The 27,986-nt window shown below is 39.9% G+C and overlaps 1 protein-coding gene across 3 annotated transcripts in view; it reads left to right on the top strand.

Moving 5' to 3' along the window:
- The first annotated feature begins 3,767 nt into the window (after positions 1-3,767).
- The window catches only part of LOC125465952 (tyrosine-protein kinase ZAP-70), a 100,465-nt gene continuing 76,246 nt past the window's right edge, over positions 3,768-27,986 (top strand). For 2 of the 3 annotated variants that reach the window (XM_048559985.2, XM_048559984.2), the window contains exon 1: positions 19,555-19,759. The gene's annotated coding sequence lies outside the window, so the exon portion shown is untranslated. Of the gene's footprint in view, positions 3,851-19,554; positions 19,760-27,986 lie in introns of those variants that run through there. The other variant, XM_048559986.2, reaches the window with a different exon arrangement.

The following is a 27,986-nucleotide window of genomic DNA, read 5'->3' as shown; positions in this document are numbered from 1 at the left end:
TCACTATTTATAATGCTAATCCTGTGCGTATCTTGTCATGTTGTTGCGTATATTTTAACCACATGTTATAACACCATATTAACGCTGTAAGACTGTTAAATTGTGAAACTTTCTAGCCAGACTGCATTAATAAGTAATTATTCATTCAAACTTAAAGAAAATTGGTGAAATGAAATTTCACTTGCGGCTTTGCAGCTCTTGTACGGTAGACAACATTACTTCTCGATTTCCGCTTTGGATGCTTGTAACTCACATCATTTTCAAGATGACATCCACTGATCGCCGTCTTTTTATACATATTTGGACATTTTATTTATGCCACAGTTGCTCTGAAGTTCCGTTTGAATTAAAAAACCACACGTAGCGCATACATTACGATAAAAATGGTGGGATGTGATTTCTGGGTTAGGCAGCCACTTAATGTCAGAAAATCTTACTGTGTAAAGTGTAAACTCTATATTGCCATTTCAGTGATACTGTTTTGCAAAATCAGATCCAAAATCAGTTTCTTTTAACCTATGCAGCCCACCCCACATATACAGCTGTAAGTGCAGCTTTATCAAGTGACATCAAACTTTTTGCACTGTAGTTTCAACATTTTCAACAGCTGGAATAATGAGCTTGGAATCAAGTTAAGAATGTGAAATGTAAAAGTTGTTTCTAGGAGAGTGTGTGGCGGGTGGGTGAAAAGAACATGCTAACTACAAGATTTTCCAGCTATTAAAGCATTTTACTTTACACTATCAACACCCTTTCCCCAACTACACTCCACCACACCCCATTGTTGCATGAATGCAGCACCCTACACACCTCACGTCAGCTCTGTTGAAGAGCGATCTAGACTTGAAACATCAGCTTGCTCTCTCTCTGTGAATGCTGCCTGACCCACTGTGATTCCCAGCACAGCACAGGTTGCAGTATTTGCAGTAATTTGCCCCTAAAGCATTTTATTTGGCAACAGAACATCGGAGTGCACGACGTAGACCATTTTTCTTCTAATACAAATTCATCGGAAAAATCATCTTAACAAACATGATTTTTTTCTAATTATTTTTGTGTTTCATTATTTAAAGTAATGAAATTGAAATCAAAATCAGTGTTGGACTATTCAAAGGAACGTCTTTCAGTGGAAAAATGTGGATTCTGTCATGTCATTAATTCATTTGAGACTGGAATATTTGAAATCCTTTGCAAATTCTAACTTTTTTGATCTTTTTAACTTTGAATTAAAAATGTGGCAGTGCCATTGCCTGTTGTGAGATCTTTAAAAGGATAGCAAATTGTTGGCTGGGTTCTGAAAGAAGTTAAACATTTCCCCGTTACTAATGAGTTATGTTGTTTTAAACGTACCTTCATTTTCCTGTAATGCGCAGTTCGGAATGTTAATCAAATATTTTATCTGTACCAAAAAAAACACCTACTCTATGAAAAACTAAATTTTTCCATTAACTCAGAAACAAAACCATAACAGGAACTATCAGTCATAAATTAATGGTTTCTTATTCATCTTTAAGAAATATATTTTTTTAACAGATTAATATAAACTGAAAATGAGTGCACTCTACTTCATTGAAGGGAATGAAGATTATATTGAGCTGCTACAAAATCCACTCACAATGTAGATTTTCAACTAGGCTTGAACGAAGAAAGTTTTCGGATCTACAGCATTTCTATCACACCTAATTGAGCACATTCAATACTTCTACATCAGCAAAAGTTGTCAAATCCTATGTATGGAGATGCCGGTGTTGGGCTGGAGTGGACAAGGTCAGAAGTCACATGACACCCAGGTTAGAGACAAACAGGTTTATTTGAAATCACAAGCTTTCAGAGTGCTGTCCCTTGGTGAGGTGAAGTTCTGTTGGACAATAACCTGGTGTTGTGTGGCTTCTGAAGTTCAATGTAAATGTTGAAAGACAGAATGAAAATGTTCTTAAATTTTGAAGAATGACCTCAACTGAAAATGTTTAACAATGTTTACTATTCAGCGTGTATTTCAGCAACTGACAGTTTTATATGTCAAAGATTGAATTGGTTATCTTGAATAGAAGCAGGTTTTTTTCCTACAGTAACTTATAAAACAATAGGTTGTCAAATAATAATTGAAGTGAAATTGATTGTGTTTAAACATCTATTCATTTACCATTCTAAAATATTATATAAAATTGCAAAGACACTACATAGCATGGAAAATTATTCATCATTTTCATTGAGAAATATTTAGCCTGAATTTGTCAATAGGTCAATAAAAAATCCTATGCAGCTGTTCATGCTTCAGTGATGAATTTATTTATGCTTGGGATTTATGAATCCTCAGGATACATTTTACTATTTACAGAAAAAGTTAATTGATCGAGATAATCAATGGAAGTTAATGAAAGACTGTTTTGTCTATCCAGCCTGGCAATCACATTGTGATGGCTTATGCACTACACTCTGCAAACATGACTCCCAGAGCCATGCCTTGGCATGGTGGCTCAGTGAAAAGCCCTGCTGCCTCACAGAGCAAGGGACCCGGGTTCTATTCCAGCCTCTGGCAACTGTCTGAGTGGAGTTTGCACATTCTACCCGTATCTGCATGGATTTCCTCTTGGTGCTCTGGTTTCCTTCCACAGCCTAAAGATGTGCAGGTTAGGTGGATTGGACGTACTAAATTGCCCAGAGATGTGCAGGAAATTTAGATTACCTATGGGAAATGCAGAATTACAGGGATAGGATAAGGGTTGGGTCAACTTGGACTTGATGGGCTGTCTGGTCTGCTTCTGTGCTGCAGGGATTCTATGATTTTATGTAACGTCCCGGGAGATTTGAAAATCCTTATAAATACCCAAAAGATTTGGAACAAAGGGCAGGCTATTATATGTCACATGACTTCAGATGATCAAAACTAGTCCATGAGACCATAATGTCGCTAATGACATGATCTGATACTTGCTTTTTGTGCAGAATTATCACACCTCAGCCAGTTCACAACTGAAGGTATTCAGTGAATTATACTTGATCTGCACACGATTCAATTGAAGTTAGGTGATGTTTGGTCTTTGGCTATGGCCGTTATTGATGCCTGAAGTGAGGCTTGGCAGGTCGTCATCTGCGGCTATGCCCAATAGGTCTTTGGTTGCAGTGGGTGTGATGCCTGGAGGAAGACCTCCTGGCCGCAGTTGTGCCTGAAACATGGACTCGTGGCACTGTCATTGTTACTGTACCCAGAACAGGGACTCCTTGGTGCCCAGGGCACCTTGCAGATGCCCTGGAGCTGTGTTTGAAGGCCCCGTTAGTCAGAAGATGAACTTGATTTACACAATTTTTTTTTGTTCTTTTTGTAATTCAAAATGGTGCCGGATTGTGTTGACAAAACACTTTTCACTGTATCTTTCTAGATCTGTGTGACAATAAATAACTCATGGTGTACCTTGGCAAAGCTGTGTGTTCAGACTCCATTTGCGCAAAATGCAGAAAATGAATATATATATGCGCGAGTTTATTTGCTGAATTTTGGATCGTTCTTTTCGAAACATTTCATGTATTTTTAAAGTGATGTTTAAACAATTGCAATTTTTTAAAAAATTGACTGCTGATTGCAGCCTATGAAATTAGATACCAAAACTTCAAACCTGTTATGCACATGTAATGAGGATGTGTTCCAGGGTTCAGCTCATGTGTCACACATGTCAATCGTCTCATAAACAGTGTTGCTGGTGAGTGCCTCACATTTCTGACTGTCTGCAAATTGCAGATGTGGCGTTCTAACTGCATATAATGAATGATATATATATAAAAGTGCCAGTTGGCTAATATGTGTAACTTGCTAGAAACTGATATGGTGAGATTCTAGGCCAAATCAAGAAGGGTAAGTACAAAATGCTTTGAAAGATGCACTTCTTGGGGCTGTTTAATTAGTTCACTCTGGATAACTAAATACTTCATGTTGGTGTTTAATGTCAACCACAGATCAAAGAATCTCCGAAGATTGAAATATTCTGGCTTCTGCAAAAATTATGTTTTCCTCACTCAATTAATTTTTGAAAAAATAGAACATTACGTGTGCAACAAGAATCATAAGAAATGCTCAAGTGTTTGTGGCCAAATTTAAGATCATAGCTGAATAGTTTATCTTTGTAGTTGCACTAAATTTGCAGTATAATTCCAGATTTAGGTCCTGGCCTGATTATGGAGAGGATCAATGAGAGATCCACTTGACATGTCAGGGTCACATCATCAGGTTTGGATGCATCTGAAGTGGAATTACTGCACAATATCAAATTTGGTTGCAAAGTGCTAAAGGGATCCAGTGTAATTCGCGAACTCATATAGGGCCGATTGAAGCAAAAGCAAAATATATATTGTGATCACTGGAATTTTAAGCAAAGAAGTAAACATTCTAGAAATATTTAGCAGATAAGGAAACACCTGTGAAGTGAAAAACAATGTTAATGTTTCAGGTTGATGGCCCTTTTTCAGAGCTCTAAACTATGCGTGGAGAAGAAATATGATGTCCATGCGTATAAACGCTCTCGTAATTCTGATACAAAAGCAAAAATTGCACAGCCTGGAAATCTGAAAAAATAAAAAATTCTGCAAATTCTCAGCAGGACATGACATAACTCTGGGGAGAAATTTAACACTTCAGGCTAATGATTTTTATCCAAAGAAATCAGGAATTTGATATTGCAGACAAACAGAAGAGTCAAGATATTTTGGACGCAGAATACTGACAACATTTTTTAAGAGATTGCCAGTGGTGGATAATTGTTTATCTAATTTCAAATTCAGCTCATAGAATAGTCACAGGAAAATTTTGGTCTGTTGCTGGACTGAGCTGTAAGTTTGGATTTCTATCAAATTGTCTATTTTCAAAAGTTGTGAATCATAAAATTACCTTCAGTCCAAATACCAATTTCTCATAGAACATAGAACGTAGAACATAGAACATAGAACAGTACAGCACAGAACAGGCCCTTCAGCCCACGATGTTGTGCTGACCATTGATCCTCATGTATGCACCTCAAATTTCTGTGACCATATGCATGTCCAGCAGTCTCTTAAATGTCCCCAATGACCTTGCTTCCACAACTGCTGCTGGCAATGCATTCCATGTTCTCACAACTCTCTGTGTAAAGAACCCACCTCTGACATCCCCTCTATACTTTCCTCCAACCAGCTTAAAACTATGACCCCTCGTGTTAGCCATTTCTGCCCTGGGAAATAGTCTCTGGCTATCAACTCTGTCTATGCCTCTCATTATCTTGTATACCTCAATTAGGTCCCCTCTCCTCCTCCTTTTCTCCAAAGAAAAAAGTCCGAGCTCAGTCAACCTCTCTTCATAAGATAAGCCCTCCAGTCCAGGCAGCACCCTGGTAAGCCTCCTCTGAATTTCCGTAAGAATTTTACGTTTCATTAAGAACACCAATCATTCCTCAATATTTCAATGTAGTTAAGAAGGCCCAATGTAGTTAAGAAGGTTTATAAGACAGCCCCTCTATCCCTGGTATCAGCCTTGCAAACTTACGTGGCCTCAAATGGCATTTTATCTTCCTTGGGTAATGGGCCCCATATGAGGGGGGGTCAGAATTGATGGTTACATTGGTAGGTTTAGATATTTTATATTTTCTGAGAAAATGGATAAGAGCACAAGAAACAATGAAAAAGTCAAGTTTATTGGTAATCAGTCAATAACAACTTAACATAACAACTGAAGAATGATTTTACATTAGAATGAGTATCTATCGGTTTAACAAAATTGACTAGTACATGGGCATTGGGGAATAGTTGTCTTCTTGTGAACACTCTAGTGTTCAGTTTAACATTTAGACAAAGACCACTAACTTTGAGCTCTAGGATGCACTTAGTGGAGAATTTTGAAGTAAATCAGATTTTGTAAATTAGAAACAGAAACAGAAATTGCTTATAAAGCTCAGCAGGTCTGGCAGCATCTGTGGAGACAAATCAGAGTTGACTCTTCAGATTGAGTGACCCTTCCCAAACATTAAAACTGGCTGCAATAATACCACAAATATGTAAAGTACTTGGAATCAGAGTGCTTACATTATGAACTTACATCTGCATTTATTTTTGTACTTTTGAGTAAGTGGATGATGATCCAACATATTTTCACTAATATTAAGAAGCAACTAGATGAGGAGAAGAAAACTGAGTCAATTTCAACAGACTGCTGTGTTAGTGAGCTCAATACAAGACCCAGGCACCAATCAAAGTTGCTTGCTGTACTGTTCAGTTATTTTGTCAGTTAATGACTATAGTATAATAGTGTCCTAAAGCATGTGGATAGCAAACATATGACTATGGAAGCATGGGGAGAAATGCTGCAAGGTCAAGGGGACAATAGTGGAGACTTATGGAGCTCAAAGCTAAAATAAAAGCCGCACTGATATATTCAAATATACCAGTAAGAAACTAACCAATAGATAACTCAAAGGGATGCAAAACAGCAAGATTGAAAGCATTTTCAGAGAAAAAATAACAAATGTTTGCAGATTACAGTGAAGAATCCAGATCTTTTGGGGGCTATATATGTAGGTAAAACAATATTTAAGAGGTGATTGAAACAGAAATGATACAGCGGAGAGAAACGAGAAGCAGAGTTATTAATTATTCTTCATTTTACAGCTCTACTTTAATTTACATTCAGCAATATTTTGATACCTCAAAGATACACTATATAAATTAAGGCCATGCTTTTAAATTAAATTTCTTCAAAGCTTTTGCTGCAAAGCCACGTTGGTAATGCTACCTAAATTTGTAACTTATAGCACAGCTGAAATATTGTTGAAATAAATGCAGCAAAGAAATTAAACGGAGGGTGGTTGTCTTAGGACATGATTTGGGATTGTAGCAATGAATTTGCAAAGTGCCTCAGTAACCACTGTGGATGTTATTAATGTTAATGTATGTCAGTCATTTGCTCATGGGGAAGAAACAAATAACAGCAAAATTGAGGGACTGCAAACAACAGAGTACAGGTTGATCAGACACATAGGACATGGATAAACTGTAAAACTAATACAACTTTGTATTTTCCACTCTAAGTCAGGAAATCATAATGTCAAAATATGTTTGTCATGACCATGTCAGATTGTGTTGGATTCGTGTATCAACTGATTAGGTCATATATTACATTAATAATTCTGTTGTAGCTCCCCTTTTAGCTTGAATATTTCAATTTAAAATAAATAGCAGCATTATTTTATTCTTTAAACAAGTTAAAATGTTAATTTATTGCTATTTATTGCTGGAGTTCTTTGAGCAAAGGTGATAGACTTTATAAAAAATTAAAAGTAGCTAAGATTGTTGCAGACCTGTTACATTTTGCAACTTCTGTTTCTGAAGTGAAGGAGTTGAAATTTGAAGTCAGGCTCACATGTGCAATGGCTTTGGAGTCAAAATAGTCAATATTGCTCATACATGTGGACTTAGCAGGACAGTGGTATATTAGAGAAAGAGGGAGAGAGGGATAGAGAGAGGGATTTATTGTCCCTTATTATTCTGCAGTTATGGCACTTGCAAGGTGTCTTGACACATTCAGCAGAACAGTAGTTGATTTAATATATAGAGATAACAAGGTGTAGAGCTGGATGAACACAGCAGGCCAAGCACCATCAGAGCAGCAGGAAAGTTGACGTTGCCGGTCTGGACCCTTCTTCAGAAATGATTTCATATGCCTTCCTTGCTGTGCTCCTTTTGACTGAGAACCTTATCTCTGATAATGTCTCTCAGAATTTTTGCTGGGGCTTCTGCACAAAGAGTTGCTTGCATCTAGTCATAAATACCTCTCTCTATCTCTCTCTCCCTCTCCCTCTCTCTCTAATATCCCACTGTCCTGCTAAGATCAAATTTAAAATGGCTGTTATCCCAAAAATGTAAAGCCATGCTTCCATGTTAGGTATTAGGTCAACCCACAGCTGGGCCATAAATCCATCCTTTGTCTTTCAGTAAAAATAAGTAACTTTATAACTATCTCAACTATTATCTTCTATGGCTCTCATCTGTCTGGTTTAAGAATGAAGTAGGATAAAACTATTCACAGTGAAAGGGAACTGTTGTCAGGGAGTTCATGTTTGCACTTGGACATTTTATTGATGTTTAAAAATTATGTGGCACTTTCTTGAGAAAGATGAAGTCTGTTCTTTATGCCAGCTGAATCAATAGGAGTAGGCAGGTGACATATGGGAAACATTTTGTAAATTTCTGCATACCCATTTTAAAGACAAGATTATTTTCTTTACTGAAATTATAATATTACAATTATACACTGTGACAAAGTAAATTAAATTTTCAATAGGCCATAATAAATGAGAGAGGTATAAGAGTATTGACCTATAGATCATTGAAAACATAATGTATGGCAGCTGAAAAAGTGCCAATGGAATGAAGGACAAAAGTGAAAGAGTTGGGAACTTACAAGGGAATGGAGAGGGTTTCTCAAGGATGGATAGTGAAAAAGGTCAAATTGTAAATGGGTGGTAGTGTGCAGTCTGAAACAGGAAAGTGATGAGATTTTGCTTTATCTGTGATTGAGACTTTATGTACAGAATGGCCACAAAAGAAGAAAGATTAGGAAGTAGATCCTTACTTTTGTATTTGGGTCTAATCTTATTTCTGGGATTATGGTGAATTCCCACTGAACCTATTGTGAGTATATTCCAGAATAACATTCTAATCATATGGCTTAATGGAATAAGACAGGATGTAGTAAAACAAACTTTATGATGGTGTGAAATATATACCAATAAAAAAAAAGTACCAGTTACATAGTGTTTCTAATGTGAAAACATCTCACATCTGTGATGCTAATGGAAAATAGCCAGAAATAAAGAAGAGATTTTGAAGAAGTGAGCAAGAGACTGGTCACCGAGTTGAATTTTGAGAAGGAATTCATAGACTCAGAGAAAGGTGGAGGCAAGGGAAGTTAGAAAGGCAATACCAGAAATTAGGACAGAGACAGCATAAGGTTTAACCATAAATGATAAAATTTAAACGTAATGCATTGACGGGTGGGGAGTCAATCTAGTTCCCTGAGAAGTATTTAGATGTATGCACATTTATGATGCCAAGACATAGACCCCCTTGGGACTGGTGTTGAAAAATAGGATTAGAATGGTTAGGTAGTGGCTTTTGAGTGCCACAGATTTGATGAGCCAAATGCTCTTTTTCTGCACAATAGACCACTATGACTCAATGAGAACCGACCGAAAAGGAGAATTGGACCTAATGTCTGATTGTACATCAGGTGTTGGGACAATCTTTTGTTAACAAATGGTTTAGAGGCCAGTAAGGAGATAGTTGTCATAGCTGACTCTGAAATTGATCATGACCTGAAAGCATTTCCTCAACTGGAGCTTTTGGTGGTGGAAAAGTGTTGAGATATTTTGTGGAGATTAGTAATGACGTTTTTGTAGACAACGTTGAGGAAATGGAAAATATTGTATGACTGAGAAAGTCTGGAGGGGTGAACAATTAGTTAAAAATATAGAGGTGACATCAAATTTGGTGAAAAAGTTATTGGCCACAAGCGTCGATATTTAAACAGTAATTACAGAGAAGGAAAATTATATTGTGCCATTCCAGCTAGCGGAGTGTGCCTGGCCAAGCTGTTGACTTCTGATATGATATCTCAACCTCTATATCAGAGTCATTTCAGTTGTGTTCTTATGACCACAGAACATAATAACTATCCTGGCCATGTTTATCTTGTTTTATCATCCTTAATGAAAATCCATACACTGTCTGATGATAAAAATCAGAAAATACTGGAAACACTCAACTGATTTGGTAGCATCAGTGGAAAGAGTCAATGTTTCAAGTCAAAGAACTATCTTCAGAATTGAATGTAGAAAGAAATGTAATCAGATTTACAGCATAGATATTTTCCAGTCAATCTGTTCAGAGACTGCATACAGTATCTAGACTGTCTGTTTTTTGACTGCATATTCAATCAAGTTGTCATTTGTTGCCTTTCGAATACATCAAAAAGAAAGAGAGACTCATTCACAGGTTAAGGTTAATTTGATCAATGTCAATTTTTTTTAGATTTACTTTTCTGTGGTTAGGGTAATCACAGACGTCAGCACATCATTATCGAATGATGACCCCATGATTTGATTAATCTTGGACTAGGACGCAACTCTTATAATTTTTATTACATACTGCGGATGCTGGAAACTAGGATTAAAAATAGGAAATGCTGGAAATATTCAGTGGGTCTGATATGATCAATGGAAAGAAAAACAGAGTTAACGTTTCATTGATGATCCTCATCACAGACCTGGCATTTTAACTGTCCTTCTCCACAGATGTTGCTTGACATGCTGAGTATTTGCTTTTTATTCCAGTTGTATGTGTTCTATTTTAACACTTCACCAGTTGTTTTTAGGTTTAAATTTTGTTAATTTAACCGTGGACAGTATGATGATATCAGTGATACGAAGAAGCAGCTGAAAGCACTAGACACAGTAAAGACTGTCTGCCCTGAATACATCTCAGTCGTAGCATTGAAGACTTGTGTTCCAGGGCTAGCCATGTTAGTCAAACTGTTCAAGTACATTGACAACATACATCACCTATCATCTCAACCATGTGCAAAATTTTCTAGGTTTGTCCTGTCCACAAAAAGAAGAAATCCAACTTGCTCAATTATTTTACCATGCGTCTTTTCTCAATCTCAAAGTGGTAAAAGGTGCCATTCAATTGTGTTATCTAGCGGTATTTACTCAGCACCAAATATTTGGCTTCATATCTCAATATAGCTTTGAGCTGGAAAAGAAGAGCTGACTTCCAGAGATGAGGTGGCAGTGATTGCCCTTGACATTAAGGCAGTTTTTGAGTGAATGTAACACAAAAGAGTCCTGGAAAAATTGGAGTCAATGGAAATCAGGAGGAAAGCTCTTCACTGGCTAAAATCATACTGAGCACAAAGGGAGATGGTTGTGGTTGTTGGAGGTCAATCCCCTCGGACACAGCATCACTGAGGCATACTTAAGGGTTGTGCCAGAGGCCCAACCATTTTCACTGCTTCATCAATGACCATCCCTCCAACATGAGCTCGGAAGTGAGGATATTTGTTGATGATTGTCGATGATTGCTTAGAGTTCAGTATCATTTACAAATCCTTATGTGTTGAAACAGTCCATTCCTCATGCAGCAAGACTAGGACAAACATCCATCTTGAGCTGCTAAGTGGCAAATAACATTTGCACAACACAAGTGACATGTTTTACAACCAGTTGAGAAAGTATGAAATGGTTCTCCTCTTTATAGTCTCCTTATTTGGCCACCACAAAGATTTTTAATTCTTCTTAGTATATGTCCACATCACACTTCAATTAAAGTGTGTATTAGTCAAAATTAAGGAGTCAATTGCAATCTTCTCTTGAGTTAAAATAAAGAGTTTTGTTACTTACTAACTCTAAAAAAAGTAACATCAAACACACAGAAAAGAATAGAAACATTTTTAAAAAAACAATTGAGAATATGCAGTTTAAAAAGTGCTCAAAGTTAATTTTAACTTAGACAATTAATGCCTTGTATCTTTCACTGGTGAAATTTGCAGATAAAGTATGAGTTCTTGCTAAATGGATCTTTCTTAAATTTGCTTTTCGCTGAGCACTGTTTTTGAGGAGCTGATAGAAGATGCAGGAAGTGACAGAACAAGCCTACAGTTCCGCTTTTACAAATCTAACATTCTTCTTTCTCTACTCTAACCAAAACACATTGACGAGTAAATGGCTTCTCATCTTGATTTTCCAAAATCTATCGACCATTAGAAGCTTCATTCAGGAATGTGATGGAATACCTACCATTTACTTTGATGAATCAAGCTCGAGAAGGACAGATGAAGTTTAAGAACATGTTAGCACCAACTGTGCTAGCCACTTAGACCACACTTAAACCCTCCCATTCTCTTATTACGAGAGAAAACATCCCTTTAGAAGGCAGAAAGAGCCAGGTTGAGTGCTGAAATGTTGAGCGTCCAGCTCCTTGTCCATTTGAAGAGAGAATTCTGGCCTTTACAGGAGAAGACGGGGACTGTTTCTGGAGGCATGCTGAAATTCCCATGTCCCACCAACTGGGTAAGGACCTGTTTTCATTCCTTTGCAACTCTCAAGTTATACCTGCTGCCCATGTCATTTATTGCATGCCACTTTCAACCATTGGCCGTGAAGCCTTCTCTCTTGTGATGTGTAGGTTTTAGCAGATGCGCCATTGCTTCGACAGAGAAACAGCCTAATCTGCCAGAAAGAACCTTCTCAACTTATGAGGAAGAGAGTTCTGAGGCCTCAGAGGATGTATAGGCAAGGATCCCTCCTGCACGCCTTGCCAGCTCAGCTACTGATACCTTACTGGGAGGTGCAGGAGAACATGTTGGTGAGCACCTCACTGCAACAACTCTGAAGCTAACAGAGATAGAAATTCCCCAGGTCTCTGGCACTTGGAGGACTTCTGTAGATCAGACATCTTTTCAGCTCTAGACAGGAAAGAACTTGATGGCATTGGCAGCCAGGGGCTTTGCAAGATGCACAATAGAACATAGAACATTACAGCACAGTACAGTACTGGCCCTTCGGCCCTCGATGTTGTACCGACCTGTCATACCAACCTGAAGCCCATCTAACCTACACTATTCCATGTACATCCATATGCTTGTCCAATGACGACTTAAATGTACTTAAAGTTGGCGAATCTACTACCGTTGCAAGCAAAGCGTTCCTTTCCCTTACTACTCTCTGAGTAAAGAAACTACCTCTGACATCTGTCCTATATCTTTCACCCCTCAATTTAAAGCTATGCCCCCTCGTGCTCGCCGTCACCATCCTAGGAAAAAGGCTCTCCCTATCCACCCTATCTATCTAACCCTCTGATTATTTTATATGTCTCAATTAAGTCACCTCTCAACCTTCTTCTCTCTAACGAAAACAGCCTCAAGTCCCCCAGCCTTTCCTCGTAAGACCTTCCCTCCATACCAGGCAACATCCTAGTAAATCTCCTCTGCACCCTTTCCAAAGCTTCCACATCCTTCTTATAATGCGGTGACCAAAACTGTACGCAATACTCCAAGTGCGGCCACACCAGAGTTTTGTACAGCTGCAGCATAACCTCACGGTTCCAGAACCTGATCCCTCTATTAATAAAAGCTAAAACACTGTATGTCTTCTTAACAGCCCTGTCAACCTGGGTGGCAACTTTCAAGGATCTGTGTAAACGGACACCGAGATCTCTCTGTACAGGAGCTGCAGGCAGGTATGTGGGAGGCAATTGACTCCTATAATTCAGAGGCTAATGGTGTGGTTATATTATGGGGATGTAGTTGCATCAAGCCTGCAATTGTCTGGCTGCCTGTATTTATAGGCTGGTGGCTGATGTGAAAAGCCAGGTCTGGTTGGGTCTGCTGTAAAGGCACATAAACCTATATTCCATCGCTCCAGCCAATGGCCCTCATGAGCAAAGGCATGGCGGCTAGGGAATGGGAAATCTGAGCCCACTCCAGGCGTCCCTTCCACATAAGGAGACAAGGTGGCACCAGGAGGCACTCAGCCTGAGGAGGACGTTCTGTGTCCACGCAGGATACCTCAGAGCAGGTTAAGTCCTGTACCTTCATCCTGCCTGCTCCACTCTGACTCTTGGAGTTTCAAACCAAGGAGACCCCACTTGCATTGGTAAAGAGATGCTCAGTATATCTGGGCCATCTAGACATTGACGCTGCTGGGGTCACCCAACTGAACTTCTAGGGTCACCAGGACCCACAGTAAAGCAGGCTCCCTTTTACCCAGCAACAGAATCTGGGACTGAACTGTTGCAGGTGGGAGGGATAGAAAAAGACAACCTTTTGAGGGTACTTTGGTGGCATGGGTGACTTTCCACAATATCAGTGCTGACATCTCAATAAAGTTTCATAGTTTTCCACTACAGCTCTGTTGGAGCCTCTGTCTTTCTCTGAATGCTAACGTGATACCTAATGTGATGCCCATACAGGATACACATGGGTTGGATGTCTATGTTGAGGGCCTATTGCTGCATCTGAAAGCAAGATGAATAAGGCATATACAGGGCAATGGGTTTTGCTGGCACTATTGCCCCTCTTCAAACTTTCTATGACTTCTGTATTCAAAAGTGTTGATGTTGAATGAGGTCGTCACCAATAGCTTGGCAGCAACTGTGTATCACAAAGGGGGCCAATGCATTAGGGTCACCAGTGATGAGGAAAAGACTGGGACTGTTGCTGTAGGCATGCTGAAATTCCCGTGTCCCACCAACTGGGTAAGGACTTGCTTTCATTCCCACATGTCAAAGAATCCTCAGGCATTCAGACCCTCTTCCCGAGTGTTCATGAATGAGCCCCCACCCCCCCCCACGTCCTCCAGGATGACCCCCTTTCCAAGTATACATTACCATACTCCTGCTTAGAAATTTAGCTAGCCCCCTTCACATCTGTCATCTCCACTCTCCCCCACTCCATAGCCCAATTCCCAAAAATAGGTTCCTGAGTATCCTTCACACAGCAGCTCCTCCCCACTCACCTCAATTTCCTCCTACTTTTACCAGACAGACTTTATCCATTGAGCAGCCAAACCAGAAAACTCCAGCCAATGGTCCCTAAACCCTTCACTGATGCCTGGACATCTTCCCGACTGTATTAGCCCTATTCCCTAGTACTGTCTATGACCCACTCACTGGACAGCTCAAACACAGAAGGAGAACATTCTGAGTGGATGCCTGACCATGGCCTATCATCTGAACTGGTACCAGAGGCTGTTCTTTACTTGCTTTGCTGGGCACCCTCCTGAACTGCTGAATGCTCCACCGACTTGGGTGAAAGCTAGTCTCCTGAGTCTTTGGGACATGGCAGCTTGCTTGATGCACATGCAGTGTGTTTATCTGCTGGCAGATGGTGTGGGTATAAGATTGGCACAGCAAACTGGTCTGCAGCAAAATGTTTTCCCCCTTGACTCAAGACTGCCGAACAGGAAGGCAACCTGCCTGTGGTGTGACTGTGCTAATTGCCTCAGTGAGGCAAGCAGTATAACAAAGAAGCAGTGAGAATGCAAGCAGGCACTCAGTGAGTGAAGAAAGCATCCTTGAGGTGTAACCTGCTCTATTCGATGCGCTGCGTGTTTATCTCTGCACACAAAGTGTCCATGCAGCAGTTTTTCAATGCCAATTGCTGGAGCATGCAGCAATGTGCAGCTCTTAACTTCCAAAGCATCCTGCAAGTGGATTGGGGAGATGCCATCAGTCTCCTGAAGAGCTGGCAGTTATGAAGTGCCAATGTCCTTGGATGAGGGACTCATGTGTTTTGTGCTGAAATTCTGCTACACTGTGACTAACATGGAACCTCCGCAGTAGTGCCTAGCTGTAGTTGCCTGGTATTTGTTCTGAGTCTCATGTTGGAAATTCTTGGCAACTTACTTGCTCACCACGATGGTACAATCTAAGGCCTCAAATTAATGAGGTGAAATTCGCAGTTAATAAGGTTGTAAACAAGCAATAGGCCTATTAATAGGCATCTTACAACAGTCTGGCATGAATCCTGCCTTGGTATCTTAGTTAAATGGCCTAGAGAGTTATTCCTGCCACTGAGATAGGCCTTGCTGGGCTCTTCACCCGATTCTACCCCATGTTTTGCCATAGCCCATGTTGTTCAGGCCCATTTAAGACTTGGTGCTTAGTATCCATTTTGATTTGTTAAGCTGACTTCAACTTCATCTTGTGCTTGGTTCTCCAAATGGTACATTCTGAGACCCCCTCTCTCATTGTGGATCCACCTGGTGATTCCGTCATAGACGATCATGACAGCAAGTCCAAGATTCCACCACGAGTCAGCACTTGGGTAAGTAAGTGGCATTCTACTGTCCATTATGTCCCATTACTCAATATTTGGACATGAAAATGCTTCCATGATGCCCATTCTAACATCTCCAATTGATGCCATTCTCAACAATTCCATAGGTTTTCAATGAATATGGAGCAGACTCAATAAGTAAGGGAAAGACTATCTTGCGATTTGCAATATTTAGTTTTCTGACCAAATCAGCACTCCCATAACTTCATGCCTTATTATTTAGTTTGTATACTTTTCAATCACTGCACTGTGGAAAAAGTTGACAGCTGTGGCATCTCGTTGAGGGTTTCTTGGAGATTGAAACTGGGGGACTTTTGGCACTGAATTTTGTAAAGGCCCTGTCTTTTTATATGTCTGTATTTTCACTTTGTAGACTGAAATGGAAGAAGCACTGTTTTAAAATCCAAGGATGGGTGAGGGATTACTGTACTTTTAAAAAAGTAAGTTACCTGACACTCTGAAGTGCTGTTTACACAGCTGTTGGCTCACGCAGTAGGGTAAGCCTAATTACAGAGACAGGGAGCTGTGTGTAAATGGAGATTTGGCTAGCAACAAGCAGCTGATTAGTGAAATAGTGACTAGTGGTCAATAGCAAAGTTGTCCACGCTTCCAGTTCTATGTGTTTAGCCCACAGATGTCAGAACAGATCGGGGGGTGTGAATGTTTAGGATAGAAGCAATCGGACCTCAAGAACAGAAACAGCTGCATTCCTGCTTTTCAGTAAAAAGTACCTCAAGCCTGAAGATAGACTATTTATTAGTGCAAGCAGTGGCCTTCAATTTAAAAGGTAGAGACCTCAACAAGTGTGAACCAGTCACCCTGTTTCTTCCACAAACAGGTGAAAGTATCTGGGAGGTGGAAGATTGAGAAACACTGCTCTGATCAGCAAAACGATCATCTCAGCAAACCCTGTGGACAGGGCCATTAAACTGCCTTCCTAGTCTTCACCTTCACCCAAAACACTCACGTTCTCATTGTCTCCGTTTGTATGTAGGTATCGAGCAAAAGTTTAGACATGGGTCAGAGATAATGGGAACTGCAGATGCTGGAGAATCCAAGATAACAAAGTGTGTAGCTGGATGAAAACAGCAGGCCAAGCAGCATCTCAGGAGCACAAAAGCTGACGTTTCAGAAACGTTTTTGTTATCTTAGTTTAGATATGGGTTGTAGTTTTAACAAGTAAAGGCTGAAAAGAGAAGGCAGGAAACCATAGACCAGTGAGTCTGAGGTCAGTGGTGGACAAGTTGTTGGAGGGGATTCTGAGAGACAGGATTTACATGCATTTGGAAGTGCAAGGACTGATTAGGAGTAGTCAACATTGCTTTGAGCATGGGAAATTGTGTCTCCCAAACTTGATAGTGTCTTTTCAAGATGAGGCCAAGAAGATAGATGAGGGCAGAATGGTAGTTATTATCTGCATGGACTTTAGTAAAGCCTTTGACAAGATTCCACATTGTAGACCAGTTAGTAAAGTTAGATCACAAGGGATTCAGGGCGCGTTTGCCAATTACATACACAATTGGCTTGACAGTAAGAGGTTGAGAGTGGTAGTGGAAGAGTGTTTTTCAGACTGGATGTCTGTGACCAGCAGTATTCCACAGGGATCAGTACTGAACCCAAATATTCTCATCCAAATCATTTATACAAATGATGCCCAGGGCACCACGAGTTTCACACATCACTTGAATCACCCGGCTACCAACAGCATCTATCAATCACATTCTTACAGAGCAAAGTGTGGCTGAACCACAAGGACAGACTGGAAGGGAAGAAGCGAGCAACTATGTCCAAAACCCTATGGGAATGAGGATAATAATTGACATTATTGAAAAGGACATTGCCACTGACAGGCTTGTACCTATTGAAGATGAGTGTATGCACATATCCATTGATACATTTCCCATTATACTTCTTCATCATCACTTTCTCTCCTCTTCCAACCTCTCCCAACAGAAAAGCTGTTGATGGAGTCAGCACACACCTCTTACTTTCTCCTCTTCCACTACCACTACTCAACACATGGCGATTTTTCTTTCACACATCAAAGGACTGCAACCTTGCCAAGCAATGGAGAAAGGAAAGGATACAGAGGCACTTCCTCACTTGATTCCACATTCGCAGCTTCCATCTCATGTGTTGATACTACACAGAATTTAAAAGCTAGGAGCGGGGCAAGATCTGAATGTGATGTGACAGTGGGTGGAAGTATGCTTCAGTCAGTGCATGGTGAAAGGATAGTGCAGGTGCCAAGTGACAAACGAATAGGATAGTTCTGCTCCAAAGGCTCCAAGTGACTTTGACAGACCAAGCTACAGAAAAAGATTCAAGTATACACATACCCAAAAGCTTGATGCATTAGGTTCCCTGGTGGAAAGCTGGGCCTCAATGATAAGTGTAGCCACCAACTTGGCACAAGATTTTGCACAGAACTTGGAACCCATTCTATCTGAAAAGAAATGACTGGCCATCTTCATCAACACATACATGTCAAATCAACCGCGGTGTGGCATTTAGTGGCCAATATCTCTGCTTCTATTGCACAACAAGTAGCATCCGTGGAGCATCTGGGTGCAGTGGAAGGCCAGCGTACTAAGCAGCTTCCCGACCAACTCGGAACTCTAGAAATCGATTCTTTAATGGATCTGCTCCCTAAAAACCCTCTAGGTTTCTGCAGTAGAATCCTTCTCTTACTTCTTTGCCCTCCTTTAGTAATGCGTTGTGCAAAATATATTGCAAAAATTGGAGAATTGCTAAATCTCAGTGAGAAAAAAGCACTTCCACTAACTTGTATGTGGCTGATGATCCCTTCGAATAGCAAAAGGTTGGGTGTCCAGAGCAGAAACCTGAGCACGGAACTTCAAAATGATGGAATTGACTGACATCATGCCCCACCTCTTCCACATTTGCCTCATAGACACCGACTGAACCAATGCTGAAACCCTCATTGGTATTGTGGCCAACACCACGAGCAACATGAGCACTGAAAATGCAATTTTGTAACCAGGGAGGTGAAGACTACTGATCCCAATTTTATCCCCACACAATTTCACGTATTCTGGCATTTATTGTAGCAAATCAGAATATACAAAAGCTGATTTTACAGCAACAAAACATACTGTGATAGATCATTCAATGCTATAAAAAATAGTCACCAGTAATGCAGATTAAATAGATCTGTCGTGAGAAGATTAAAATAGGACATTTATGGTGTGTTTACTGGTCAACTATAATGTCCTAGATAATAAAATGTGAGGCTGGATGAACACAGCAGGCCCAGCAGCATCTCAGGGGCACAAAAGCTGACGTTGCGGGCCTAGACCCTTCATGTCCAAGATACAGTTATAATGTCAATGCATCCTGAATCCACTAACATTGGAGAAAAGCAGTGAATCTCAACAGGAGGGACCCTCACTCCATTTCACTTCAGGAGTCTGGTTTACATCTATTTTGTAGAAATGGTTCAAGATGAAACCTCAGCACAGGTGCTAAATTTTGAGCATAAATACATTCCCTCTTGAGAAAAGTTAATACCGTCAATAAATATGCAAAGAAACTTGTGTTCTTTTGTCACATTATACAATAAGCATCATATTTAGTACTCTTGATAGTGCTGCAGTAAGGAAGTAGGTCACAGTTCCGAGAAATAGTACTCCTTGAATCTGCCTACAAGTTCCGTCACGTAACCCCTGTGCTGGCATATTAAAAGTTTGATCTTGCTGATTATGTCTGAATAAAGCTACTTTTAGTTGACAAATACCTTTATTTGTCACAGTTGAAGGAATACTTTTTGCAATATTTACTGGTTTTGGAAACATTTTCATTCCTTTGATTAAGAGACAAAGTGAATGATGTACAGAGAAAATACTTGAACTTTATAAATGACGTAGGATCTAAACAGTTCAGGAGGTAAGCTTTATTGTACGTTCATATGCATTTATATGTCCATTACTTCTGATGACTTAAAAATGTATCCTTTCATGTGCTATTTAAAGTCAGCACTATATTATTTGCCTGTAGTGAAATTATGACTTTCAATTATTTCCACAGCAGTAACTTTTGCTAGTTAGTTAATATTATTTCCAAAATACAATATGTGATTATTACAGAGTTAAATAATTTAAGCTTACAATGTATTAAAAGAGCAATAGTACACAGCTAGAAAAATCCTTAATATGAGATTTAATCCCTTCAAATTATTCAATGTTGGGCAAAAATGTAACCTATAAATTAAAACAAGCTTGAATTTACATTTCTAGGTATAGTAAATTGTCACGAGAAAATCATAAAATTCTTTCCATAAAAACCAAATACACATGAAGAGCTTAAAACTTTTGGAATGATTGATTTTGGCATTTTATTCAATAAAAAATTATATTTGTCTTAAGGGCTGATCACATCATTCATGATTTTAAAAAATTGTCTCTCAAATCTATTCGATCAATATACAATGTCTCTCTGCGTTTCACTAATCGTCAGCGTTATTTTTGTTTGCTTGGTTTTATTGCACTGAAATTCTAAAATTTGAGATCACCATTTGTGAAACATTTTGTGAGATCTCATAAGTAATATTGCAAGACTGTATCAGTTAAGTTAATAAGATGAATATTTAAGCAAATGTGAAATGTCATTCACTTTTCTGGAAAATAGACTAGTCACATTAACAATACCATAAAATGACACATGAATAGATGCAATAAACTGAAGAGGAGGTATAACAACAATTATGTTGTTGCAATATATTTTGTTGAAAACATAAATGTAATTACAAGCATCATTTTCTTGGCATCTTTACTCTAAAACAAAGTCCCAAATAGCTTTGCAAACAGCAACAGTCAGTACAGCTTCCAAGTTATAAACTCTTACACCCAGAGATTGTACTTATTGTGTGATGTTCGGCACATGCAAGAATTGTCTTATTAATGCAAAAGTAGCTTGCAACCTAAGAACAAAATAATTAAAAATTACTCAGTATTCATTTACTTACTCTTGAACATGCTGATGACAAAAAGTAGAATGCTTCAGATAGTAAATTAACAAGACACCATTTGAAATCGATGCTGATGTGAATATAACAGTATCCCATTTAAAGCCAATTTTATAAGTCTTACGAATTTGTGTGGACTAGGATTGGTTGTGCAATATGTTTCATGTACATCATTATAATTAACAATACAATATAGGCTTCTGGCTCCACCTCACACTATCCATATCCAAGGTTTACTACAAAGCAACGTAGTAAGATTGTTGGTCCTGAAATTTGATACAGATTGTCTCAAATTCCTCGTGTAACTTTGGTGGGAGTTAAGCTGAGGGCCTGAAGAAACCATGTAAATAGCGGTTTTAACTATGGGCATATTTTTTCTTGATAGTGTGCCAAACGTTGAGAAACTGTGAAATCCCCTGCAGTAATTGATTGAAATTAGTTCTTAGTGGTGAGTTACAATTGTTGACTGCTACATCTTAAACCTGAACTTTTAATGTTATGTACAAGCTTGCACTGCACTTGGAGCATTCAGCCCAAATCTCATTTAATTTGGTACCAATTAGTCTCAACATTTCAAAGGCTGCTACAAAATTTGTCTGAAACGGTTTGTAAATATACTTGATTTTTATCTTTTGGTGCATAAATAGGTATTAGTTGAATATAATCTTTGAAAGTTACCTTCAGAAACCAGAAAGCAGAAGTCCATTTTGCAAATAGTAGGAAAGCATGACAGAAATAATTAATTTAAAACAAAAAACTGTGGATGCTGGAAATCTGAAACCAAAACAGAAATTGCTGCCAGGCCTGCTGTGTTTCTCCCTTAAATATTGAGTTAAATAATTTTAGACCTTAACACTTTCTTTTGTGACCTTTACCTACTCCCTCACCCCAGGCCTTGCCACCACATGGGCTGCTTGCAGCATAGTCAACCCATTTTCGCCTTAGTATGGTCCCCATTATCAGCGTTTCTTTCTCCTGAGCATATTATTATGCATCCCTTTGTCTCCCTAACTGTTGTTCTCTCTTTCTCGCTCTCTCTCACTGGGTTAATGGACTCAACGATTAACTGCTTTCACTTCATAGGTGCTACCAGTCCTGCAGAGTTTCTCTAGCAATTTCAGTTTTTGTTATGGGAATAACTAATTTGCAAGATGTACCATCTTTTACTCCTTCAGAATAACTCAAAGTCATTCGTAATCAATGACCTAATTTTAAAATACAGGCACTTTTTATTTGTGGATGAACTTGGCAGCCACTTCGAGCTGCACTTATCGCAAATGAAGTAAATAGCCATTTAGCTGTTTTCTGGGCATTGATGGAGGGATAAACGTTACTCTGGACTCTATTTGATTTGTTAATTGAACAGTATCATGAGTTTTTCTTGACTTCACCTTGAACAGTAGACTAGCTTGGCCTAATGTCCATCCAAAATGTCATACTCTCAGGAAGCTAAGTCTCCCTCAGTCATGCAATGAAGTATTAGCTTAGATTATGGATGCAATTTTAAATTCTGGAAGTGAAAGGATTTGAGAGAGCTAAAATTTTGCCTCATGCACTTAAATGCTATCATGATGCAATTTATACTTTTATTATTAATGAAACTAGATTTAATTTTGCATAGATTTCAGTCATTTTTTGAAATCTTCATATTGTATCTTGTGTGGTAATCAAGTTCTATGATTAAATTGTACCTCTTTCAGAAAGTCTTACAAATCTGTTGGATCGCCATGCACTGTCACACAGTCAATATATTTTAGTTAAGCGAGGGAAATGAAATAAACAATGTCGATATGAGTGCTAGGAGTGAACAATATGTCGCTAATCTACTCGCTTTACACACTGGATGGGGTAGGTTTTGAAATGGGCACACTTTTAGATCAAGAATCTTGTGCAGCACATGCCCAGAGACCTGAGGATTGCAGAAGATTGGTTCTCATATTACCATGGGCTGCTGGCATATATTTCGCCTCCAGGATGGGGATTGCATTATCATAAAAATTAACTTGGCACAATGAATTGGGCAGGCAACCACCATCATATAATTTATCCTTACCACACTTCTGGAAGTTAATGATTGACACAAATTACAAGAATGCATGTTTAGAAGGGGCTTGAGTCACCTTCCACCATGTTCTTACTCCAATTCCCACACACCAGGCCTTGTTATCACATGGTCTGCAATTACACACAACCCATTGTTAGCCACTACTAGACCCCAGTAGTATCTATTCAGTCTCCTGGGCTGATCGCTATCCAGTCCTTTGTCCAACTATTTTTCTCTCTCTTCAGGTTTTATCTCGACCTAACATTAACTCCTTACCCCTTCCCCCCCACCTATATTCTGCATTAAAAACAACATTTTCCTTGAGGAAGGGTCACTGTACTCAAAATGTTAACTCTTATTTCTCTCCAAAGATGCTGCCGGACCTGCTGAATGTTTCTAGCAAATTCTGCTTCTGTTTAGAAACACTGTTGATGCAGGGGAGCACTTGTGTTCCTTGTAGCTTCTCAGTGAGGTTCGTGCGCAGAAAGTAAATATTTCTTTCCTCTAGTTAGCACTGACCCAGCCACGGAACTAAGAGTGAAGTAGGCCAAAAGATGTTTGCTCCAGGAACAAATTTTACGCAAGCTTCCTTTATCTCCTTTGCAACTCTTTAATAGTTAGTAGTGTCTAAAATCTGTCTTATGTATTTCTGGATTTCTGTGGGCTAAAAGCCTGTCCATCAATACCGTGCTCTCCAGCTAATTGTTACCTTGTCAGGCACTAGAATGATGATGATACAATAGCAAGATAGAATGCAGAAGCTATAATTCACTGAAAAACAAATGTTGACTTTCAATGACATCATTGCCCAGAAGTAAAAATCATTTGCAAATGGCAGATTCTGTTCTTGCAGGCCTTTCTGTTTCAAAACGGAGCTACAGTGCACCCAGTGTGTTCACGTTCAAAGTATATCTGCTTTCCCCCAGAAATAGCAAGTTTCATAGGTTAAATGCAGTTGCCTCAGATTGTTGCAGACGCAGTCACAGGGGAAGCGATAGCCTAGCGGTATTATCAGCGCACTATTAATCCAGAAACCCAGCTACCATTCGAGCAGATGGTGGAATTTGAATTGAATAAATATCAGGAATTACACATCTAATGATGACCTTGCATCCATTGTTGATTGCCAGGAAACTGCCATCCTTACCTCATCTGGCCTACACCTGTCTCCTTACCCACAGCAATGTGCTTGACTCTTAACTGCCCTCTGGGCAATTGGGGATGGGCAAGAAATGCTGCCTAGCCAGCGACACCTTCATCCCGTGAATGAATAAAGAATAAATAAAGACAATGCCTAGGTTCGATAGTAAACATATCAGGAAGGTAATGAAAATAGAAGAGGGAGATTAGGGGAAGACAAAAAGCAAAACCAAAAAGAAATCCAGAAAAATAGTATGAGGAAGCCATAATGGCCAGAAAACAGAAGAAGGGAAAGGAAAAAAAGACCAGGAATGATTCAGTAGAAATATACTGAAGGAGATAGAACGTAACTTTATTGAAACAGCTATAACTTGTATTTGATGCAAGCCACCATTTAGAGATCAGCATTAAACAAGATAAATAGCAAAATAATTTTAAAACCAGATAAATATTAGATATCAGAGGAGAAAGCTGTTGAATTATGCTTCAGTTGCTGAACTAATATTACTTCACAAAGGATAAGAGTATGAATTTTCTAGACAAAGGAAAAGTAACACGAATAATGACAGCTTGTGGTTATGTTTTCTCTATATTTCTAAGACAAAGATTGGAGCATTACCCATCCTTGCAGGTGAGAGTCATGTTACGTTTCGTTATGTCATGTAAAACCTCAACACTCTGGAGGCCTGAACTCAAAATTAGAAATAGGAGGGACTTAGTTAGTTTGGCAGTGTCTGTGTGGAGGGAGAGAGAGAGAGATAGAGAGAGATAGAGATAGAGAGAGACAGACAGACAGACAGACAGACAGACAGACAGACAGACAGAATTCTTCTGCTGATGATTCATATTTGACTCAAACAGTTAACTCTGTTTCTCTGTCTGAAGATGTTCCAGATCTTCAGAGTATTTTCAACACTTTCTGCAATGTCTGATCTGTGAATATGCAAAATGTTTGATTCGAACATTATTATTGCATCTTCATGGAATACTGCCTCAGAGTAAATCCAGAAGAAACTGAATCTGCTCAATGAAGCTACTTTTAATCATAGGCAAATTCATGGCAAGCAACATTGACAGTGCTAACAAGTGGTACTTACTTATTATTAACTGCTTCACCAGTGTTCAAATCATTCTGCAAGGGCTATTCAGTCTGAATCTCATTACAACCTTTATCCAAACAGTGATAATAGAACTGAATTCTAGAAGGGAGGGGAGTGCCTGATCTGCACTTCGTGGCAGCCTTTGACTATGTGTGATATCATGGAGGTCTAGCAAAACTCATGTCAATAGGAATGAGCAAAGCTCTCCATGACTCTATACTAGTTATAACGGAAGGTGATTCTGACTATTAGAGGCTAATCAAGTCGACAGTGGAACATTGCTACAAGAGTTCTCGAGGGGAGTTTTCTAGGTCCAACCATCTTCAGCTACTTGTTCAATGATGGTCCCTCTAATTTTAAGATGAGAAGCAGGGATGATCACTGAAGATAGCATCACGTTCAGTACCGTTCACAATGCCTCAAGTGTTGTAGGAGTTTACACCCACTTGGAGCATGAGCAGGACAACATTTAAGCTTTGACTGCTAAGTGACAAATAACATTCATGCCACACAAGTAAAAACCACCATCTCCAAAAAGAGAGAAGCTAACCATGAGTTCTTGATGTTTAATAACATACTACTGCTGAACTTACATCACCCCTCCCACGATCAATCTTTTGGCATTATCATTGATCCATATCCATATCCATGCTGTAACTACAACAGCAGGTCAGAGGCTGGAGGTCTGTGGTGACAAACATATCTCCTGACTCCTCAAAACTGCTCCACCACCTACAAGGCACAAGTCAAGAGTGTGATGGAATACTTTGTAGTTACCCAATGAATGCATTTCCAACATCATTCAAGATGTTCAACACCATTTACAATAAAGCATCCCAACCCTTAAACATTCAATTCTTTCATCACCAGCCATATAGTGGAATCTCTAAGATGTACTGTAGCAACTGTACTGCTTTGACAGCACATTCCACACCCATGAGCTCTGCCACCTAGAAATCCAGGGCAGTAGATACCTCAGAAACTGTAAATTTCCGTCCAGGAAACACGTCATCCTGACTTGGAACAATGTTGCTGTTCTTTTCCTGTCACTTAATGAAAATTCATTCGATTTCATAATGGGCAGCAAACTTCAATTTTTCTAAGTATGGTTCAAAGGCTTTTTAGACAATACCTAGGGATCATGGGTGACATGGTGTTTCTGTGGTTACCACTGATGCCCTACAGCTCCAGGGTTCGATTTCACCCTCGGGCGACTGTCTACGTGGAGTTTGCACTTACTAACCGTGTCCACGTGGAATTCCTCCAGGTGCTCTGCTTTTCTCCCACAGTCCAAACCTGTGCAGGATTGGCCATGCAGGGTTATAGGGCAGAGGCTTAGTTTTGCGTGGGATGCTCTTCAGAGTGTTGGTGTGGATTTGATGGGCTGAATGACCTGCAGCCACACTACAGGGATTCTATGACTGATTCTATGAAGGATACTTACAGCATGCCCAAGCAAGTACTCAATCCACTGAAAACTACTTTTCTGACAGCCCTCTGCGCAACTCTCAAATAAATTTGAACATTTAAGTGAAGACACATCGATTCGGGTTATTCTCAGTTCAACAGTGAAGTCAAAATGTGGAAATAAAGCATTTAATATTGCACATGATGCAGATTGACACTTCAGTAAGAGTCTTCCCAGCTCCCAATCAATGTGCACATTGATGAGAAAGTTGGGAGAGTGACATGTGAGAAGTTTCTGGCTGTCATGAGCAAGAAGTCACATTCTTCCACCACCAAGTGTTGAATGGTGATACAAAGTTCTCATTGATGAGTGACAAGAGGGTATTTTCATGTATTTATGTGTATGTTATTGTAACATTGATATCCATTTTCCCATTCTCCCAACCATCACACAGAAATGTAGCAGCATCTACTTCCAAAAGTTGAAGCAATTACCTGGTGACTCCAGTTCACCACAAGCTCCTCTGGAACTCCTTCTCAGGAAACACTCCATGGGTAACATCTGCACACCAACACTGCACCCCACCATCCCGCAGATCCTCCAGTTCCCCATTGGCAAAGTGGAATGAAAATTGTCTTCCTCAAGGCCCTCCGCTTCTTCCTGTCCCGCAGGCCCGACTAGTCCCCCTCCACCGACACCCTCATCTGGCTAGCCGAACTCGTCCTCACCCTCAACAACTTCTCTTTCAATTCCTCCCACTTCCTACAGACTAAGGGGGTGGCCATGGGCACCCGCATGGGCCACAGCTATGCCTGTCTCTTTGTAGGTTACGTGGAACAGTCCCACTTCTGCACCTACATAGGCCCCAAACTCCACCTCTTCCTCCGTTACATTGATGACTGTATCGGCGCCGCCTCTTGCTCCCCAGAGGAGCTTGAACAGTTCATCCACTTCACCAACACCTTCCACCCCAACCTTCAGTTTACCTGTGCCATCTCCAGCACATCCCTCACCTTCCTGGACCTCTCAGTCTCCATCTCAGGCAACCAGCTTGTAACTGATGTCCATTTCAAGCCCACCAACTCCCACAGGTACCTAGAATACACCTACTCCCACCCACCTCCTGCAAAAATTCCATCCCCTATTCCCAATTCCTCCTCCTCCGCCGCATCTGCTCCCACGATGAGGCATTCCACTCCCGCACATTCCAGATGTTCAAGTTCTTCAAGGACCGCAACCTTCCCCCCACAGTGGTCGAGAGCACCCTTGACTGCGTCTCCCACATTTCCCGCAACACATCCCTCATACCCCGCTCCTGCCACAACCGCCCCCAGAGGATCCCCCTCATTCTCACACACCACCCCACCAACCTCCAGATGCAACGCATCATCCTCCGACACTTGCGCCATCTACAATCCGACCCCACCACCCAAGACATTTTTCCATCCCCACCCTTG

This window comes from Stegostoma tigrinum, chromosome 30, assembly GCF_030684315.1.
Source record: "Stegostoma tigrinum isolate sSteTig4 chromosome 30, sSteTig4.hap1, whole genome shotgun sequence".
In the NCBI taxonomy this organism is placed as follows: Eukaryota; Metazoa; Chordata; class Chondrichthyes; order Orectolobiformes; family Stegostomatidae; genus Stegostoma; species Stegostoma tigrinum.
This window is presented reverse-complemented; position numbering and strand designations above follow the sequence as displayed.